The sequence below is a fragment of the Arachis duranensis genome, chromosome 8 (genome assembly GCF_000817695.3).
Source record: "Arachis duranensis cultivar V14167 chromosome 8, aradu.V14167.gnm2.J7QH, whole genome shotgun sequence".
Classification (NCBI taxonomy): domain Eukaryota; kingdom Viridiplantae; phylum Streptophyta; class Magnoliopsida; order Fabales; family Fabaceae; genus Arachis; species Arachis duranensis.
Genome location: NC_029779.3, coordinates 27,131,501 through 27,145,762, shown reverse-complemented (window position 1 = coordinate 27,145,762; position 14,262 = coordinate 27,131,501).

Here is a 14,262-nt window from a genome sequence, read left to right as displayed (position 1 = left end):
GTTTTTAATATTATTTTTATTATTTATATTAATTATTAAGGGTAATGTGGTAAAAAAATAAAATTAAAGTAGAAAATGATAATTTTATAACATTTTGTAACGTTGAGGATGATTTTAATAACAAAAAAAGGTCGGGGACGATTTTGATTTTGGCCTCAAACCTTAGGGACGAAAACAGTACTTAACCCTATTTTTTCTCTTATGGATACCCCTAACTGCCATCTTGAAGTTGACGTAAAGGCATTTTAAGCACCTTCACTACCATCTCTGACCTCTTTCGTCTAGGCTGAAGAGGTCGGAGATGATAGTGAGGGTGTTTGAAGTGCCTTCAATCTAGCCCATTTACAAACAATGAAAACGTGTATTTTATAAGTACAAAAAAATGTTTATTTTAATTATTGATTTATTGTTAAAAATACATATTTTTTATGAAAAAATATGTCTAATCAATCATATAATTCTTTTTTTATAATAACATATTTATATATTACAAAATTTACCAATGTTAAATTATTATAGAAAAAAATTATAAAATTAAAACTAAAATTTTAAATTTTTTTATGAAAGCACTTGTATTTAAACAATATATTAAAAAATAGAATTGAAATTAGTGTATCCAAGTTATTGAAAATTTAAAATTTAAAAAAATGAGAAAAAAAATTGGTGAAATGACTAGTTTGGTGCACGATATTCAATTTCAGAGAAAAAAATGAGTCACTTAATACAAAGTAAGGGACTAATTTGGTACATCTACAATGATGACATAATGGACGACACGTAGACGAATACTATTGCTACACGTGGCACAAACGGACATGTGGCTAAATAGCATTGTGACACGTGGTACAATGATCCACATCACATGTCACATGTCATTGGTCACCACATCATCGTACCATTACACGTGGCCAAACCATGGAGTGACACGTGTCACTAACAACTCACGTCATCAAGCCATATCATCACGTCGTTAATGAAAAATGGGTTAGGGACTAACGTAGTACACTTTTGTCAATCTCAGGGACGTAATTAGTGTAATTAGAATTTCAAGGACAATTTTAGTACATGACGTCAATTTAATATTATGAGTATTTAACAGATGATATATTATATATACAAACAACCAAATATGAAAATGATAACATTTATATTTAGTTAAAAATTTAATTTTAATATACTGCTATTTAATTAGATAATAATTTTAAATAATTTTTTAAAAGATGAGTTTAAAAATTTATTATTCTTAAAGTCTTATAATATATAATTTATTATAAAATTTAATTTGTACATGTTGAATTGGATTTTGCTAAACCTAAATTTGATCTAGATATTTTATTGAATTATTTTTTTCAAAGAAAAAAATCTAATTTAATTTTAAATTAATTCAAAATATACTAAATTAAATTGTGACCATCCAAATTAAATTTTACAGGTTAGATTTTGCATATTTATAATTTTTTACGTAATTTTTTATTTTTTATTAATTTAAATTTTTGGAATGAATAATGTGATGATAGAATAGTCTATATTGGTCTAGAAGGATGGTTCGATTGCTTACTATAGTCGTACGGCTATACGGTCCAATTAATTAGTATATTTTATAGTAGATGTTGTATGTCCCTCTAAGATCAGATACTATCAACAGGTAATCTTTTGGCATCAATATAAGGTATACTAAGATATTAATTTTTATCTATGAAAAAATACGGATATTTTGTTGAATTATTGTGTTTATATATATTGAATATATTTTGGATATGATATTTATTGATATTCGTCTGATATATTTGTCTATTGTGTCTAATCGTGTTTTAATAAAAATTAAAATGAAAAATTTTAAATACGTTTAGACACATCTAAATACTATTATGTATCAGTGTATTCAGTCTTATTCTTAACATATATTCTTGAAATAAAGTAAAATATCAAAATATCATTACGATTTATCTAAAAAATACTTTATATTTTATATGTATACGTGTCCCCGTATCTTATAAGATTTTAAAATTCGTATGTTAGTGTATCTCGTATCGTGTCATATCCCGTATCAATATCAGTGTGTCCAGGCATCATAAATTTCTATTATTTATAATTGTATTGTTAGTTCTAGTGGCGGAGCTTGAAATAAAATTTTGGGAGGGCCACATAGAAAATAATGATCAATATATTTTTGATATGGACCCCATTTAAGATAAGCTCGTGTAACCTCATCTCTCTGATTTGGGTGATATTGTCAAATTTAAAGCTTTTTCTAGGTCTCGTTTCAAAAAATTAAGGTCAAACTAATCAGATGCAACTCTTTGAACTTTTGAAGGTTGTATCTCATTTTTTTCGTGATTCATTAAAATAGAAGAACTATTTATAGGTGTTGATATTGTAAAAGTTATATGTTCTCCTTCTTAAATATTAACCTTCCTCTTAAAAAATACATCAATTCTTTGATTTTTTATGATTATTTTATATAAAAATTTGAATATATATCCTGTAAAATATGTAAAAAAGAAGTTAGAAAGACAAATATTAAAATTTATAATATTTATTGAATTTTTTTATCAATTTATATAAATACGATAGTATCAATATTTATTGAATATTTTAATATTTTTTATCATATAAAAAATTAAATTAAATAAACAGTCAAATACAAAATAATATTAAATTATATAAATAAAAATAACCTAATTTTTTATATTTGAACTCAAAGGTAGAGGAACTGTTGCTTATTGAATAGAGAATTGCGAAATGCGAATACACTCAATTTAGTCTAAATCCAACATGTTTTGAATGTTTAAAACTAAAAACTATTGTGCAATAAAAGCAAGATATGAAAATTGAATTTTGGTATTTTAAGTTATAATAAATTGAGCTAATTTAACTATTTTTTATTTTTTTAAAAAGTATTACTAACTTTTTTAATAAAAGTTTAGGGGGCCATAACCCCCTTGTCTGAACTAAGCTTCGCTCCTGATTGTTACTATCTTATCAAACACCTAATCACATAATATAAATATTCAACAAAGCAGTTCTCGTAGTCTTATATTTTTATTTTTACATAATTCAATTTAAACTATCAAAATTTATTTATTTATTAATATATATTGACTTTTTTCTCTTTTTATCTGTCTGCGAATATCAACAATAATTAAACGACAAACACATAAAAAAAATCACAATTATATTAGATTATATTAAAAATAAATTAAATAACATATAAATATATAATAACTGATTTTAATAATTAATTTTAATATATAAATAATATTTTTAAAAGAAAAATGAGTATGGCTATGATATATACTTGTTGGTGTTGGTTTTAATATTAAGACTTTACAGCGACAGAAGACAAAACATTTAAAGTGCAATGAAATTAATGGCTACTGCTTTCAAAGTTCAAACAACTCAATTGAGTGTGCAACAAGAATGTCTCATCCTCATCTTCTGCAGATACATGTTCATTCTATATTTCTATATCACCAAGCAGCTTCCGGCCACACTAGAAAGTTTAATTTGCACTTTTAATATATATATACAAGTGAAGTCTATATTGTTTATAATAGGATAGCTATGATGGTTACATAATTTTAGTAATATTTAACAAATATTATTAAATAATAAAATATCATTACTTTAATTTAGTAATATTTTTTACATGTTATTAAAGTTGTATAGGCATTATATATAGCCACTATAGTCACAAATTGGGTGTACTATTATTACTACTTGTCATTTGCATCATCAACATGTAAATACAATATAATGTAAGGTTACCACAAAAATGAATAAAATTAACATTAGTTAACACAAAAAAATTAAAATAAATTAAAAAATTTTAAAAATTATAAAAAATGTATATTTTATAAATAAAGAGAAAAAGAATATCATTTTAGTTAGTTTAGAGTATTGACTAACAATTATAAAGGCTGTTGCCAATAAATTATAGCTCAAATGGCATAATCTTTCTTATACTCATCTAATAAATCGTGAGTTTGAATCTTTCTATTTTTGATAAAAAAAAAAAATAATTGTAGAAAATGTTACTCTTAAAAGATTGATCTCAACCCTTAGGCTTCATTTATTTAGTATATAGCATAAGACATAAATTATATAGACATCAACACAACATACATATATACATATTTTATATTTAGTAAAGAACATACGTAAAACACATAAAATTTTAGAAAGTCAATAATATTCACCATCATTATTATCTATTTATATCTTCATTTATAACAAAAAATTATTCAAATAACAAAAAAGTCAATAATTTCAACAACAGATGTAATACATATATTTTTAGTTAAATAACAAGTAATTAATTAATTGACATGATTCCCAACGTACAGTATAGAAGCCAACGGAAAGAAATTGGCTATAACATTCGGATTATAATTTTTTTAAAAAAGTACAGATGAATAATAAAAAATTAAAAAATAGAACTTTATTTTTTTTTTTAAAATTCTAAAAGAAGTAAACAGAAGGATGAACAGAAATGATGATAGAGCGAAGCACGATGGATCGATGACAGAAGCTCGACTACAATATAGTAGAGACACAAGTTACATATGTAGAAATTTAGAAGAAGGCAGAGAAGGAGATTACGAAGAGGAAGCGGCAAAAAAAATTAAAGAAAGGTTGAGGAAAAAGAAGAAAAAGAAGATGATGATGGAGATCAAATGGAGGTGAATATGAAGATGGAACATGTCAACGTCAAAGCCAGAAGGCGAGAAGGTGATACAGTGAGCGAGGCACTTCAGTGTCTCCAGCAGTAGAGAAGGTTGATTGGTGACGGAAAGAGAAGAGACAAAAGTTGAAACGGGAAGAAGAAGGAAGGAAAGAAGAGATGAAAAGATATGGAGATGGATGAGATCAGAGGGGAGGACAAAAATAAAATATAAAAATAGAACAAGAGTAAAACTATCAAAATAATCCGTGTCTGAATATTAATTTTTATGTCTCAACTTATTAGAAGTACACTGAATACATGTAATTTGTCTCAATCTATATATTAACGTGTTCTTCAAAATTTTGTATCTCAACAACTAAATAAAAAAACATGTGTCAGCAGTCAACGTGTCTCTATCTTATGTTGACACACCCACTAACTAAACACTACCTTAAAAAAAAGAGACAAACAGCATACAATGCTTACAAATATTACAAAACAAATATGCACATCTCAAATAGGAGAATAAAATAACAAAAAAAAAATATACACTAAAAAAAACTATACAAACACTGCACTTTTATTATTTTCAAAAAAGTTAAATTATACAGTTGGTCCCTATACTTTTATTAAAATTGTAAATTAGTTCCTACACTTTAAACGTTTGTAATTGGGTCCCTAAACAAAATTAAATTTTATAATTTAGTCCCCACTGTTCAAATAACATTTGATTTAATAGAATATTTGTCAGCATATTCACTATTTTAAACATGTGACTTGCATGTGTTCGATAATAAGAACTAATTTGCAATTTTAGTGAAAGTATAAAAACCAACTGTATAATTTAACCATTTGAAAATAATCAAAAATTTCCTAAGCTATTTGAACCCACCCCTCCCCTTCCCAGCTCTCTCACTCTCACTTTTTCACTTTCCAAAACAGCACCCCACCACAACTGCTACTCCCCCGCCAATTGTTGCTGAACTCCACTTTGGCGGCGTTCGTGCCTTTAGCGTTAGAGGCAAAAGAATCCGCACCCACATTGGATTTCTCTCTGTAGGCGGTGAAGCTCTCGACGGCGTCGTTTTCGCTGCTGGTGTAGTTCGAGAAAGTGTTGGTTGGGTTGTGTAAAACCCGGTCAAACCGTAATTAATTAAATAATAAATTAAATAAGAGGGAATATGGTTAGAAAATTTAGCAATCGGAATTTGATAATTTAAATATGATATTTGAACTCAGTGAATTTTTCTGATTCAGAAAACATAATTTTTTGCGTAAAAACGCGCACTGAAAATTTGACCGGCAGTACCGACTGAGATCTGTCTGGTATTGTAGTTGAGAAAATTGATTTTTAAGTAAATAAGGTTAAGAAATTAAAATTTATAATTAGGGAAGATAGAAATATTTAAAATACGATTTAAAACGCTAATCTTAAAAGTTTTTAACTAAAATTAGACCAACAGACTAAATTAAGTGAATCAAGCCCAAGTAAGCACAAGAACCAACATATATATAGCCTTATTAATTGATATGCTATTAGAACAAACAATTGAGTAGATTTTAGACTTTTATTAAAAATGTAGTTAATAATTTGATTATCAATATATTTTTTAAAGTTGAATAATTTGTATAAAATATAATACCAAGTAAAAAATTAAAATATATTTAATTAACATATACAGTACAAGACTAAGACACTTTACTAAAGAAGTGTTTAAATATGAATCATAAAAGAACTATACGTGGTCTAATCAAATTTTTGTTTGTCTAATTATTTAATTTCTTGTTGTTTTTAGTTTTCAATTTTCATCCTCATTAATCTTTGTACTTTCAATAACTTAGCCAAAAACTAAAGAAACAAAAAAAAGAGAAAAATGTATATACCCCTATAATTAACAAGCTAGCCTTTTTTCCGTACTAATAAGCATCATCAATAATATTATTAATTTTTTCTCCTTTGCCATATAAAGATTTTCGTCCAAAATTGGGCTAACGAGCTAAACTAAGTAAATCAAACTCAAGTGGGTCCAAGACCCAACATATATAGCAGCCACAACTCCCCCATTTGTGAGAGAGATCCGAAATTAGAGAGGAGAGGAAAGAAGAAAAAACACTAGCCTCCTTGAAACTTCAAACTATCATAATTTTCTCTCCGAAGCTTCAATCGACGAGCCGTTTGTAGCCATGCGTCGCTTTTCTTCTTCTCTTCAATTCTATCTAGGTATTGCTAGTGTCGGTTGACGCTGAAGACTATTCTTATTGAGATGGAGTATGGATATGATTAATTTAATATGATGATTATTGAATGAGGTAACTTGAGTTCCCTGAGTAGACGTAGTGAAGTGATTTCACTGCTCCAGGTAGAAAATGAGATAATTTGAGCTCCCTGGGTAGACGCACTGAAGTGATTTCACTTGCTCCATGTGAGGACATGAAGTATTGATATAGAATTGTTGAGACAGAATAGCTAGCGATGATTTCATTTATGATTCTGATTTTGATTTGTTGGAGAGTTAGAAAGTTGGGAAGCATGAGGAATAGGAATTAGATTAGCATTCCCTTATGACAGTTGCCTATTTATGGGTTAGCGAGAACATAGGGTGAATATTTGGTGAAAGGAAGTTTAGGATACTTAGTGAGTTTTTATTACAATGCATTGTATTTATTTGGCACTTTTACCGTACTGGAAACCCATGGGTCGGGAGTTTTTATTTCGTATATATCTCTTATTTTTCATATGCAGGTCCAGGTTCTCAGCAGTGAGTTGTGGTTTGTCTGAAAGATGCAAGGATCTCTAAGATCTCTTATTTACTTTTGCTTAGATTCTCTCTGCTTTTGTTTTTAAAGAATTCATGCTATGTATTTAATCCTTTTGAAAACTTGCCTATAAAGACCCTTATGTGTCATTTGGGAGAGATTAGGAGATATGGTTGTCAAATTACTTTTATACTATACCCTAGCCGGCCTAAATTTCGCGAGTCGCAACTAGTGGCTAATTATTTATGTCATATATCTATATTTTGTTTTATCTTATTATTCTCGACGAAATTATCCTTATATCGTCTCAGTTGACGCTTTACCTTCTTTTGTCGATACAAGAGTGTTACGAGTTTGCGATTTTATTTTTACTCCTTTTTAGGCTTCTCTATTGATACTCATTTCAATTATACTTATAAACTATGCACTAAAAATCCACCTTGAGAGTCGTACCGCCTTATTATTAATGACTTATGACTCGAGCATATGGATTTGGATATTAGGGTATTACATTATGGTATCTGGGCAGTTCGTCCTCGTGAGCCTGAGGGATGGAACTGCTTATGCTTCAATGCATATTTTGAATCTATGCCTGTGCTAGTTAGGGTATCCAACCGATACATCTAGTATGAAGTTCATGAGTGTACCTTTGATAATTTAAATCACTTAACTTGAGATATTGAGTCTGATCACCTCGATATCGCTTGTCTGGTGTGGACGAGACCCGAATGGTGTCTCACGGACATGAGCGAGGTACTCGGGAAAGAATTCCCTAGGATGAACCGATGAGGGAACGTGAGATAGGAATCTTGGCAGTGATATACATTAGATTAGTGCGTTGGTTTTAGATTGTTGAGTGAGATGCTTGGAGGTGAATAGTTGATTGGATGATTCGTTTAATTAGGCTTGAATTGATTGTGACCTGACTATTTGGAGTAGATAGGGCTTGTAATTGACATTAGTATAGCTGGATTTGAATTGGAATGAAAGTTTGTGAAATTGAGCACTTGGGTAGAAATCGTAGAATGACTAGTTGTTAGACAACTGATATTATAGATTTTGAATGATTAGAATGTGAATTGGGATAACATTATGTAGATGGTGAATTGTTAAGTGTTGAGGTAGGTAGAGTATGAATTGGGCTTGTTGGACTTGGCTGAGTTTGATATTGGTTGGCATGTGATGGTAGTTATGATAAATGGGATTCATCAGATGCTTAGTATGTAAGGTTGTGTCATTACACTTAAGAAAGAATAAGTGGAGTGAGAGATTTTGAAATTTGTTGATTGAGGTCCCAGGTAGTTTGTTCATGAAAATCGAGAATTTTGAGAAAAATTTTGATTTAAACATAGAGATGCTCAAAGGACCTAAGCTATGGTTGAATTTTTAGTGGATGAAAATCAGAGTGACGCAGCGAAAGCATTAAAATAGGATAGTTGTGAATGGGAGCTATAGAAGATGATTAAAAATACGTTAGGTTTGAATAACTAAAAGATTTAGCGAGTTAATACCAATAGTGATTCGTAGGTAATTAAGTTTAATTATGGCTATGAGATTAGATTGATTCTGAAATAGCTATGTAAATGACTAGAGGCGTAATTGGGTTTGTGCTTAAATTGAAACGGATAAATATAACTTAAGTTGGAATTGGGCATAGGGTGTCAAGAATTGATGTTGGAGAATGACAAAATGAATGGTAAGAGGTCAGTTGAATATGAGAGAGCTTATATGAAGATTTGATAGCGAATTTTTTAGGAAGAAAATTTCTGGGGGTAGGTAGGATGTAAAACCCAATCAAACCGTAATTAATTAAATAATAAATTAAATAGAAGCGAATATGGTTAGAAAATTTAGCAATCAGAATTTGATAATTTAAATATGATATTTGGACTCAGTGAATTTTTCTGAGTCAGAAAACATAGTTTTCTGCGTAAAAATGCGTACTACAAATTTAATCACAGTACCGGCTGAGATCTGTCTGGTACTGCAGCTGAAAAAATTGATTTTTAAGTAAATAAGGTTAAGAAATTAAATTTTATAATTAGGAAAGATAGAAATATTTAAAATACGATTTAAAACGCTAATTTCAAAAGTTTTGGCCCAAAATTGAGCCAACGGATTAAACTAAGTGAAGCGGGTCCAAGTGGGTCCAAGACCCAACATATATATAGTATAGTCTTATTAAGGCCATTCAGCAGCCACAACTCCCCCATTTGTGAGAGAGATCCGAAATTAGAGAGGAGAGGGAAGAAGAGAAAACCCTAGCCTCCTTGAAACTTCAAACCAGCATAACTTTCTCTCCGGAACTCCAAACGACGAGCTGTTTACGGCCATGCATCGCTCTTCTCCTCCTCTTCAATTCTATTTTGGTATTGTGGTGAGTATTTCGTTCTTTGTTGCCCAGTTTTGATTTTTCACTCTGAAAATGTGATTGGCTATGGGTGTTGAGTGATTTTATGATTTTGATTATTTAGGAGTGCTCTAGTATTAGCCATTGGTGAGTTCCATCAACCAATTTTGTGGGTTAAGGTAAAGAATCCTCTAACCCTTGTGATTTATCAATTTTATGAACCCTAGGTTGATTATAAGTGTAAAAATTAACTATGTTAGAGTATTGGGTGATTTTGGTGCACAATTGAAAGATTGATATTGCTTGTGAGGCTTTAGTGAGGTTTGGAGCTAAGGATTGGTAGAGACTTCCAAGAAGAAGCTCAATTATTATGACTACAAGAGATACGGTATAAGTTTCATTTAAGTACCATGTGGTGTGATGAGAATTCATAGGCTAGATGCCCCTAGGATTAAGTTTGGATTATGTAAATGGTTGGTATGAATATGCATAGTTGATGTGTTATGTAAATTAACGATTGAGTTGAGAATTCTGTGAATTTGCATATTTGGTGTGTTGAGAAACTTGATATATTGGATAATGATTATTGGTTTGTGGAATATGTATTGAATTGTGAATTTGGGCCGGAGGCCAAAAGAGGTAAGGACGGTAAGTATATGGTTGATGATTGAAGATTGAATGAATGATATTGATATATAAGTATTTGAGTACGAGGTTTTGTTGATTATTGAACTTGAAAGCTTGAATGTTGCTTGAATTGAATTATTTAGTTAAGATTGATAAAAATAGAAAATTGATGTGTGGTGGATTGAATAAGGAAGTTGGAACATGGTTCAGGTTGAATTGGTAAAGTTTTGGTTGGATTAGAAGAGGTTTGAAAAGAGCATGTTTTGAAAATTGAGGTTTGTCAAAGTTTTGATAAAAATGAGTTTTCGGCCAACTTGGACGGATTATATTTTGAGTCTCAAAGCTTAAAATTGAATGAAATTTTTTTAAATTAAAGATGACTTTGAGAGCTTTAAATTGATATAAAGTTTGTAGAAAATAGATTTTTGTAGAGGAAGTTATGACTGTTTAAAATTTGGTGTCAAAATCTGAATTCTGTGATGTTGCAGAATTTTATGATTTCTGGTTTGAGTGTGCACGCACAGCCTTGTGCACACGCACATGCTGTGTATATTTTTTAAAGCGTGCGTTCGCACACCCTTGAATGCACACACACACACAAAAATATGGCTACTGTTGGGAGCGCTAGCACGCCCTGTGCACACACACAACCAACAAAGTTTCGCAAGCTAGCTGTGCGCACGTACATTCTGGGAAGTGTGTTCTGTTGGGAGCATTCACACATTCTGTGAGTATACTCAACAATGAAAATTTTACTTTCTGTGCGTTTGCACAGCCTTGTGCGCACGCACACTTTCTAAAAATTTTTATGGGCGTGCATACGCACAACCCCGTGCGCACGCACACTGCCTGTTTTTCAAAAAAAACTTTGTTTGTAACTCTTTTACCTTCTCGACAAGCTTGCAGCCTTCCATAACACTTACTTAAAACCTTTTTACCAGTTTTAGGATATTGAATCAAGGGTGAGAATAGTAAAAGAATAAAAGGGGTAATTGTGGTTATGAGTTTAGAGGACGATGACTTAAGCTTGGTAAGTTCTGTGGATGAAATAATAAGAGAATTAATGATGAATCTTGAAAATGATGATGATTATGGGATTGTTAGCGAGAGTGATGATGTTGATGAGATTGTTGAATGAGAATGATGAGGATTATGAGACTGATAAAGAGAATGATGATAACTATGAGATTGTTGATAAGAATGATAACGATTAAGTGATTGATATTAACTATGAACCTGACTGTGATACACCTATCTGGATAGATGCAGTGGCATTGATCCACTTACTCCGAAATGTGGTGAGATATACCTGCCTGGGTAGATGCAGTAGCATTGATTCCACTTGCTCCGAGTTTGGTTTGCAACTCCTGGGGTAGATGCAGTGGTTAACCCCCACTTGCTCCCAGTCGAGGTTGATTTGAGATTTTTGAAATTATCTGATTTTCGGATTTTCTTAGGTAGATGCAGTGGGTCGGCTCCACTTGCTCCAGGTTGAGATCCGAGATTCTGTTGACCCTATGTCGTAAAATGTTGTCGGACACTTATACACTTGGATGTTTTATTTTGATTTTTGAGCTTGGGTATGTGTGCTTGCAGGGACTGTCCAGTGGTTAGTTACCAGGACATGTCGGGTTGGTTTTGTAACCGACATATGATATCATTAGCCATAGGGCAGGCATTCATCATTTGCATATGTTTGACTTATTTTGGTTTGCCTATTTGTTTTGAATTGCTAAATTGTACATATATGCTATGCTACTTGATTAAATGCTACTTACTCTACTTGTACCTTAATTGTGTATTACTTGTTTGTATTGCTTGTGTTTGCACAATTGAAAGGTCCCTCATGCTGGTGTCGGTTGACGCTGAGGGTTATTCTTGTTGAGATGGAGCAATGATATGATTAATTTAAAATGATGATTATTGAATGAGGTAACTTGAGTTCCCTTGGTAGACGTAATGAAGTAATTTCACTGCTCCAAGTAGAAAATGAGATAATTTGAGCTCCCTGGATAGACGCAGTGAAGTGATTTCACTTGCTCCAGGTGAGGACATGAAGTATTGATATAGAACTGTTGAGACAGAATAGCTAGCGATCGTTTTGTTTATGATTCTGATTTTGATTTGTTGGAGAGTTAGAAAGTTGGGAAGCATGAGAAATAGGAATTAGATTTAGCATTCCCTTATGACAGTTGCCTATTTATGGGTTAGCGAGAACATAAGATGAATATTTGGTGAAAGGAAGTTTAGGATGCTTAGTGAGTTTTTATTACAATGCATTGTATTTATTTGGCACTTTTACCATACTGAGAACCTATGGATCGGGGATTCTCATTCTGTATATATCTCTTGTTTTTCAGATGCAGTCCAGGTGCTCTGTAGTGAGCTGTGGTTTGTCTGAAAGACGGTGAGGACCTCTAAGATCTCTTATTTACTTTTGCTTAGATTCTCTCCACTTTTGTTTTTAAAGAATTCATGCTATGTATTTAATCCTTTTGAAAACTTGCCTATAGAGGCCCTTGTGTATCATTTGGGAGAGATTAGGAGATATGGTTGTCAAACTGCTTTTATACTATACCTTAGACAGCCTAAACTTCGCGGGTCACGACTAGTGGCTAATTATTTATGTCATATATCTATATTTTGTTTTATCTTATTCTTCTCGACGAAATTATCTTTATATCGTCTCAGTTCACGCTTTACCTTCTTTTGTCGATACAAGAGTGTTACGAGTTTGCGATTTTATTTTTACTCCTTTTCAGACTTCTCTATTAATACTCCTTTCAATTATACTTATAAACTATGTACTAAAAATCCACCTTGAGAGTCGTACCACCTTATTATCAATAACTTATGACTCGAGTATAAGGATTTAGATATTAGGGTGTTACAGGTTGTTCATGTCCACACTGTATCCTTTGAACGTGGCATTGCTGGCATTGGTCAGAGTAGGATGTGAACCCAAGGTTAGGAATGTTAACACCAGTCCTGCGGCACTGGAGCTGTAGGTGTGGAAGGATTGGTCAACAACATTACCGTCGATGGCATAACTGCTGAAACTCTCGGAATGGCCGGTGAAATCACAACCGTAGCGGCGGAAGTCATTGATAGGGATGTTGGCATCGTCGGAGTACTTCTTGAACATGTCGGAACCACCGGGTCGACTCGTTACGTAGTTGGTGAAGTTCTTGTCCCCGTAGCCGGCAAAGTTGGCGTCTTGTCGTGCTTCTCGAGCAAAGCTCCAAGATCTGGGAAGAAGAGGAGGTTGCAGCGGCGCTGCAGCTGGACTTTGGCGATGGTGGCTCAGGGTGGTAATAGAAGAAGAAGAACAAAAATGATGAAGAAAGGAGGAAGAAAAAAAGGGGAGAAGAGAATATTATAGTAAATATGTTTTTTTTTTTTTTACGATAAACGTCATTGAGAATTTAGTTACAAAATTATATTTTATACAGAAACTTAATTATAAATTCTAAAAGTATAAAGACTAATTTATAATTTCAATAAAAATATAAAAATTAATTATATAATTTAACCTTTTAAAAATAAAGCCATCACAATAACCAAAATCACGTTGAAAATTATTTTCCGCCAAATTGATGTACTTTTTTTTTCCTTTAATTTTTGTTTTAAAGCTAACATTTCACTTACTTGAAAAGTGCAGATAAAGAGAAGAGTAAGGAAATTATATATATTAAAGGCAAAAGTATATATTGTCTTTAGTCTTTACAAATAAAGACACAATGAGAAATAAGAAAATAAGTTAAAACACTACAAATTGCGTAGGCAACTTTTCTTCTCCCACCATGTTCATCAGTATGTAGTATTAGCTTATTGAGCGTTAGAAGCATTGTTTTGATGTTGA